Source organism: Heliangelus exortis, chromosome Z (assembly GCF_036169615.1).
Source record: "Heliangelus exortis chromosome Z, bHelExo1.hap1, whole genome shotgun sequence".
NCBI classification, from domain to species: Eukaryota; Metazoa; Chordata; class Aves; order Apodiformes; family Trochilidae; genus Heliangelus; species Heliangelus exortis.
Genome location: NC_092454.1, coordinates 59,229,449 through 59,237,346, shown reverse-complemented (window position 1 = coordinate 59,237,346; position 7,898 = coordinate 59,229,449). Strand labels below are relative to the sequence as shown.

The 7,898-nt window shown below is 37.9% G+C and overlaps 1 long non-coding RNA gene across 1 annotated transcript; it reads left to right on the top strand.

Moving 5' to 3' along the window:
• The first annotated feature begins 1,592 nt into the window (after positions 1–1,592).
• Positions 1,593–5,643, top strand: LOC139789796 (uncharacterized). Its single transcript, XR_011723250.1, has 2 exons — positions 1,593–1,786; positions 5,304–5,643. It is a non-coding gene; the product is annotated as an uncharacterized lncRNA (long non-coding RNA).
• The last annotated feature ends 2,255 nt before the right edge of the window (positions 5,644–7,898 follow it).

Genomic DNA, 7,898 nt, shown 5'->3' with positions numbered 1-7,898 from the left:
CATTATTTGCATGCAAGTCTTTTCTAAATGCCCTAGGGTACAGTTCAAGTGAAACCCACAAGGCAGAAGTAGCAAAAGGCTGAGACATTCTTAACAAATCACTCTATTTTGCTTATTGTCTCTGTACATCATTTGTTAGTTGTTGTAACCTGTTGATGAGGGAGTGATTTTGTTTATTGTTCAAACCCAGATGAGCCCTTAGTTTAGCAGTGACATGTCACGATGCAGTTAAATATAATTTTACACACCAAACCATCTTACTATACCCCATTTCCATTCAGCATATTCATCCTACGCCATCACAAACGAAATAGGGATTTCCTTTTTGGGACAGCACTATTAACAGAGCTGTTTGAATGAACAGGACAATGTGGGTATCACTTCAAATGGCTACTGCAGTCTATTTGAACAAATAAAGGAAGGAGCCAAGGCTGTTTCTTCAGTATACAAGTTTAAAACTACAGGTATGTAGTTGGCTGACATTTTCACAAAACAGTATTTTTCCTTGTTGCTCCACTTCAGAGTGTTGCCTGTCATTTATATTAAATTTTGTACAGAGCTGGCAGGTTATTATCTTGCTAAGCAATGGGCAGATAATCTATCCATTAGATCTTCTTCACTGTGAAAGTGTACACTAGCAGTATACAAGATACCCCTGAAAAAAAATTATACCCATTTTTTCATAATTGAATGAGTCTTTTGGGGACAAGGTTGAATTTGGTAGAAGCTTACGGAATTTTTTGTTCCTGTGTAAAGACTAGAATTTTCCATCATCATTGACCTCAGTTCTAACAATTTTTTAGGATGTCTTATTGCATCTGGCTACACATTAGCTAACTGACTGAATCTGAGGTACCTTTTTTTTTTTTTTTTTTTTTTTTGGTGTTAATCCATTATTTCCCATGATGTAGTAATACCACAGAGAGTGCACTCTAGAAGAAAGACTGTTACCTGATTATGGTTTCATTCATAGTCTCACTTTCAAACATGAACATTAGTCTGTCTCTGCTTCCACACAGTCAGCTGCAAAATCCCAGTTACCCAGAAGGGTTAGTTGTCAGCTGCTAAATGGCATCAATTTGGAATTCAAATATTTAAGTACCCAATAGGCCAAAATTCTTTCTACTGCATCAGGTTTTTTTACTCTGAAAGACAGGCAAGAACATTTACCAATCCTACCTTAGCCAACTTTAACACGGAGATGTAAAAATCCCCCAAATTTTGCATAATCAAGTGATTCTTTTTTATTTATTTTGTAGATGCAAAATCAAAATGCATCTTAGAAAAAATCCACAGAAATTAATATGAATATTTTCAGCAGATTTTGTAATCTGGTGTATTTTTGAGACCATGCAGGAAAATTATGTAGATTAGGCTCTGGATTAATCATGTGGGTATTGGGAGCAGGGAAGGGAAAGCAAGAATTTTTAAATTTAGCCTGAAAAATACCCATGGAAAACTTAGAATGGAAGAATCCTCCAATTGCAGGAAGGGATCTCTATTATGTCAAATCCAATTAGAACTCATAATGTTTTATACTGCAACATGTAAATAAATACTTCTGGATGAATAATTTTATGAAATTATCTATGGCCAACTGATTTGGTCTGTGGGAGGAATATGAATGAATCTTTTCTAAAGCAACGGGACAACATTCAGTTTTTTCTTCAGTGGGTATTTTGATCAGCTCTATGTTTTTCTGCTTCCAGCTCCTGCTTTGTTGTTGTTGATGCTTTCCCACCTGAAAACTTCCCAAGCAAAATGTGACAGGAGGATCTGCTAGAAGGTGATTGCCTCCCTATTCCTTTTATCTTCTCCCTGGTGCAGAATCTTTTCATTTTTTCTGGAAATCTGCCAGACATTCCTTGGGAACCCAGTCCATAGGAGACCTGCCACATCTTTGGCCTTGGTTTCCCTACAATTTGGAGCACCCCTGGACTATTCACCAGTCCCATCAGACTAAGCCTGTGACTCCTCAGTAGTGTTTTGTGTGCACATGATGGGTTGGTCAGCTTGAAAAGAACTATTGCTTTCCTTCATAAATGTGGTTATTCTGCATTTAATGGAAAAATACTTCAACCAGTGCAATAAACGAAAATTAATTAAAATATAATTAAGTCAATTTATGACAGACTCTTATCTTTAGAAATTTCAGTCTGTTATTCTGGGGAAATTAGGCATAGTGTCTCTATAATTAGTGAGAAAATATACTGAAATGGATAATCCATGTTAGAGGCTGCCAAAATGCTTGTTTTTAAAACAAAGATCCTCCAGGGTATGTCCCAGACTCCCAGCTTTATGGAGCTTCAGAATTTGGGTGCAGACCTTTCTGTACCAGCGCTGCGTAATTACAGGGATTAAACTGTGCCCCTGAGACAGCCTGCTTTCTTCTCATGCTTTCCCTCACACACACACTGCTAATGCCAGTGCAGCCACTGGTACTGATGGTGGGAGCCCCATTCTAAAAGATGCTGCAGGCAGCTGCCAGCATTTTAAGTCCTGGTTGTCTGAACCTGCTCAGAGCAGGTTCATACACAATAAGCAGGTGACGCTGGGGGTTGGAAGGCATCTTCACTTTCTCTGCTCTGAGCTTCCCTGTGAGTCAATATCAAAAATGGTTGATCCCATCCTTTCTCCCCTCTCAGAAGCTTAGCCTGCAATGTTCATGTGGAGTTCTTCCTTTGTTTCAAGATTCTTTTTTACCTACTTTGCTTCTGATCCTTCACCTGATTCAAGTGCTTTTGCTGTCTTTTCCTTGTTCCCGTGTTGCAGCGTGTATAAAAGTTGTGAAGAGCAGTCTGAGAGTGGGAGAAGATTTAATGCATCAAATGAATGTATCTTTTAGCCTGTTTGCTTTCCCCTCTCATATCCTTATCTGGCCATGCTGAAAAGAAGCTGTGTGCTGCTGCTGAATATTGTAACAGAGAACAGATGAAGTTTGGAAGCCGTGAAATAAAATGCACTGTCTGCTTTCCCCCATCCCACCCATTTTTAACAGTCACAATTAAATTTTCTACTTAATCAGAAAATTATTCTTTCAGCAGTTGGTTTCCTTTGTGCATTTGGTAGCATTTGATGTTTGTCTTTCTAGCTGGCAGAAATCTGAAAAATCTACAAAGAAACCTTAATTTATTAATTTTTTTAATAGCTTCCTTTATTTTTTCACAATAAACTTTGTCTAAAATGACCTGTGACAGCAATGGTACTTCAGCAGCAGATGGTCAGATTGCTTTCAGATTCAGTGATGGATTTTTCAAGTGGGATGTTAACTTCCAGAGACAGCCTGATACTGCTGAAAAGCATAACCCTGCTGGTAGTTTGCACTGATTAGATTTCGGGTTATCACAGCATGCCAAATCCAGACTCTCTGGGTTAGTGGCACAGCTAGGATATGCAGCTTTGAAATAATATCTCTCTTGGCCCAAGTCCAGACTAAGCTGCAGTTCATACAGTGCCCTCCAAAACAACAAGCTTTGTTAGGACAGAAGTGATTGCATGAGACATCAGATTGGCAGGTCAGAGAACATCAATGTTAACACACCCTGATCTTGTCTGCTGACACTGCTGTTCAGTTTAATTCTTGTTTATTATATGTCATGTCAGAGTATAAAAAGCATCTACTGATGTGAGTACACTTACATGCAAACCTTCTGCAGAATTGGGTTCCACATATAGGCAGTTTTCAATTCAATGGAAGTATTGAAAAAGTTGTTAGCTTAAGCAAATGCAGAGATGTTGAAAAAGTTTTAATATAACTCTACTAATTTATACAAGATCTGTAAGAGAATGATAAAGAGAAGTTGTACGTACATGTACCTGATCACATATATCTGTATCCTAAATTCTAAAGGCTTCACAAACACAAACAAGGCAAGTAAACACTTTTTTTCTGTTTATCCACCATTTTTATGAAATAAGAATTTTGAACTTAAAAATTGCTTTCTATTTTGAAGAATTAAAACTTTTTCCCACCCTGAGATATAGTAGTAGTAATAGTGGTGTAATGTAGTGTCATTCACATGTCTTCAACTCTCCACTTTTTTCTTGCAAGAGAGTAATTGGTGGAAAAACAGACTTTCAATTGTGTAAGACAAGGACAGCTTGCATCATAATTGTAATGTTAATTAAAGACATAGTGTTAATGAGAACAACAAAAGGTGCTCTCCTGTGGTATTTAGAAATGTGGTAAAGTGCTTAGTTTCAGAATGGTTTCCATTCTATTTATGTAGTATGTAAAATCCTGCCTTCCTGTCTTTGCTCCTGTTTTTTGGGCTGTTCTGGGTTGTTAAGCGACTTGATCATTGACAGCACAGTAACTCCTGAGAGAGGCTACCTTGAGCAACAACCACAGCCTGGAAAAAGTTTACTGGAACACAGTTTCCTCAATGTTTTCTTAGAAAGTGTTAGCTATCAGGGTGTCTGATGACCATGAATGCACATGCTGTTTGTTAAAGATGTTGTAGACAAAGCAAATAGATAAACCTGTCCTTGGTTTTTCTCTTCATACTCCAAAATCCAGCAGTTCCCTGGGGGAAAAAAAAAAAAAAAAGCCCCAATGCCCAATGCTGATACAACATCAAGGCATCAGGTTTGAATACGGAGTTGAAAATTAAAGGCATAGTTGACAAAAAATTCCCCAAATTGACAACATTATTTATTGAGTAGCACGTGTTTGGTGTTGTGAATGACTGAGCCAGTGTGGTCTATACACAGTTACCACATCTATTTGGGCCCCTGCAACAGGTTGCCCAGGGAAGCTGTGGCTGCCCCATCCCTGGCAGTGTTCAGGACCAGCTGGATGGGGCCCTGGGCAGCCTGATCTGGGGGAAGGTGTCCCTGCCCATGCATGTGGGTTGCAACTGGGTGATCTTTAGGCCCCTTCCAACCCAAACCATTCCATGATTCTATGTCCCTAAACTTATGGACTCCTTTGGCTACTGTACAGCAGGTACATCATAAAAGAAATATATTCAGTGTCTTCCCTGGCCCTCTCCCCTTTCCTGACCCTCCTTTGTTTAAAATAAGGAACCCCAAACAAACCAACCCCCTAACAGCAAAGTTGTGGCACTGTGGGCATGACTGTCTCCAGTTTTGTAACAACTACCACTTTTCTCCTGAAAATCTGACTCCTTTGTAAATCCGCTGCCCCCAGAAAAACCTGTTACAGATATTTGTGCAAATGGAAATAGATCACAAGAAGGTGGCAGTATGGTTTCTAAATAAGAATGAAGCGGAAGACATATTTCTGTAACAGCAAATGTTTGTGTTTTAAATCTCTTCCTTTTTCATCCCTTTTTGTTTAGGTGAATCTAGGACACAGACACTGAACAAATGCAGAAAATGAGAACTTAAAATAATTTGAGAATATAACTCTGCTACAGTATATCAGATACATTGTCTGTGGACACACCATCCTCCCTCTTGGATTTTGTTGATGTGTTGGTAAGGAAACTCCTGAATACATTATTGCTTTATGAAAAGTATTTAAGCAAACACTGTGGTGTACCATAGAGACAGAATTAAAAACTGGGCCCTTTTTCAGGGCTTTTTTTAGATCTCATAGCCTAAGGGATAAAAAGCAACTCACTTTAGAATTACTGTACACTGTTCTGTGAGGTTGATATTAAAATATTTTACATAACAGTGTGAAGTGTCTATCTAAATTTTGGTTTTCTATTTTAGATCAAACATATCACAGTAAGACATTATACAGTTTCCAGATTCCTTTCCAGGAAGTTCTTTTATGCAGAGCTGGAGGGGAGGCAAGATGTTGGCATAGCTGTTGATCTAAAAACCTGCTATGCCAACATATTGTCATCCTTCTTGTCTGTTTGCAGCAGAGGGAAAATCTAATCTCCTAATGTACATTTGGAACAGCTGTAGTCTTTATAGGTAAGTTGCAATGCCCTTTGTCTGGTCCTGCTTTTGAGTCAATGTGGCAAGTGTTTATTAGTTGTATAACTAGGGAAGGAGAGAAAGAACTTGAAAGATATTTTTTTGTTACTGAAACAACTAACAACTAAACTGTTTCTGAAGAAGTTACTGTAGAGACGCAGTAAGAAAGGGGCTGGGAGGTCTGGGGAGGCTGTCAGGGGACAGGACAGGGGTTGGGTGTTTCAGTGCCTGACCTGTACATGTTTGCAGAGAGATGATGACTTGTCTGTTAGCATCCTGCATAGAAGTAGTTCTGATTACATATATTTTCCCTAATTCTGATCATATACTCCTTCACCATGTACTTTTAATGTTTGTGCTTCCTGTTAAAAGATAGCTGATAAAGGGTACTTATTCTACATAAAATATTATTTCACAAAATCAGAGTTTTGCTAAAATTAGTGTCTTGATCAGGAGTAGTAGTGATACATAAAAAAAAAACAAACCCAAAACTATACTGAAGCAGAACCTGGTTGTCTACATTTACCATAGCCCTTTTTACGCTCATAGTTCTTCTTGTGACTTAAGTATTGAGTTTGACCTGTATGTGAAAGAAAAAAGAGAAAGGAAAAAAAAAAAAAAAAAAAAAAAGATTAATGTGTTATGACTAGGCTGAGTCATTGCTAAACCAATTTTGGGCTAGTATTTGCACCCACCATAACAAAAGGATGACAAATCCTTTTGTTCCTATCCCTTCCTGCTCTTCTAGTATTCAATTTTGTATGATATCTACACTTACACCATTTATCTACAGTGGGAAGTTGCACAGGTGATCCATGAACTTCTCATTTTAGCATTGTGTGTCAATAACGGCTACAAACATAGAGCAGCACATTAAATGTAGCTGCAAAAAAATTCTTCATTCTTGCAAACAAAGAGTTCCTCTGTTCTGATCTACAATAAAATTTATCTGGTATATAATAACAAAGTCAGAAGGCCAGAACACATTGCTTTTGTTTTTAAAGCAGGGTGCAGACACAACTAAAAGTTCAGCTTCCCTCTTGCCCCAAATCTACCATGGGTCCACAGAGCAGCTGTTATTTTTCTTGTTGCAAGATGCTTTCTTGCTCCTTTAACAAGTAGCCTGTTGTCACTGGAGTTTTTATTAAGCTAAAATTAATCCTACTTGGTTTGCTGAAAGGAAGAAATTTGTGGGAAGCTATATAACCTATATGGATAAATTAAAGAGAAATGGAGAAAAGTGTTCAGTATAGGAAAAAAATGGCAATGATCTTGTCTTCATTTTAAGTAACAACTCTACTTTCTCAAATCTTTAAAGAGGACTCAGGCTTCTGGATTACTGACTTAAATACTGTGTTTTGGGAAGAACATAGTGAAATCTGCTAGACTGTCACTGTTCATTTCTTTCAAAGGAAACACATTTAAAATGTGTGTACGTAGTATTCCAGTCCTAAGCTGTTTATACCACTACTGTTACATCAGAATGCTACCAGTGGAAGTGGCTTTGCATTTCTCTCCTGTTGCCTCAGAATTGCCTCAACTGTGACCATGCCAGAATCATACTTTATACTTGCTTATCCAGTATCACAGAGCTCCTGTCTGTATCTTGTCTTGCTCTTTACAGAAATTCTTTCAACTTCAAGCAAAAGTGTCCATTTGAAGACTGCATTATCCTAAATGTAAAAGAGGTTACTAAACAGGCAGTGTATACTTTGAACTTACTAAAATTGCACTCCTGTTGTCTTCAGTAGATTCAACAGAACTTAGACTTGGTATCTTAAAATAATAATAATTTAAAAATCTGATTTTTTGGTAGGTTTGCTAATGTTTAAGCCCTAAGGTTGTTAAATTTGAAATATCAATTACTTTCTCCAGCATTCAAAATCTTCTCTGTTTAGAAAACTGTTCCTGCTTTCTGCTACAACTGTGAGTTAGAAGAGCAGCACAGTGCTAGCCCAGCACAGTGCCTTCAGCTTTAGTCTTGAGCCAGGGTATGACTGTAT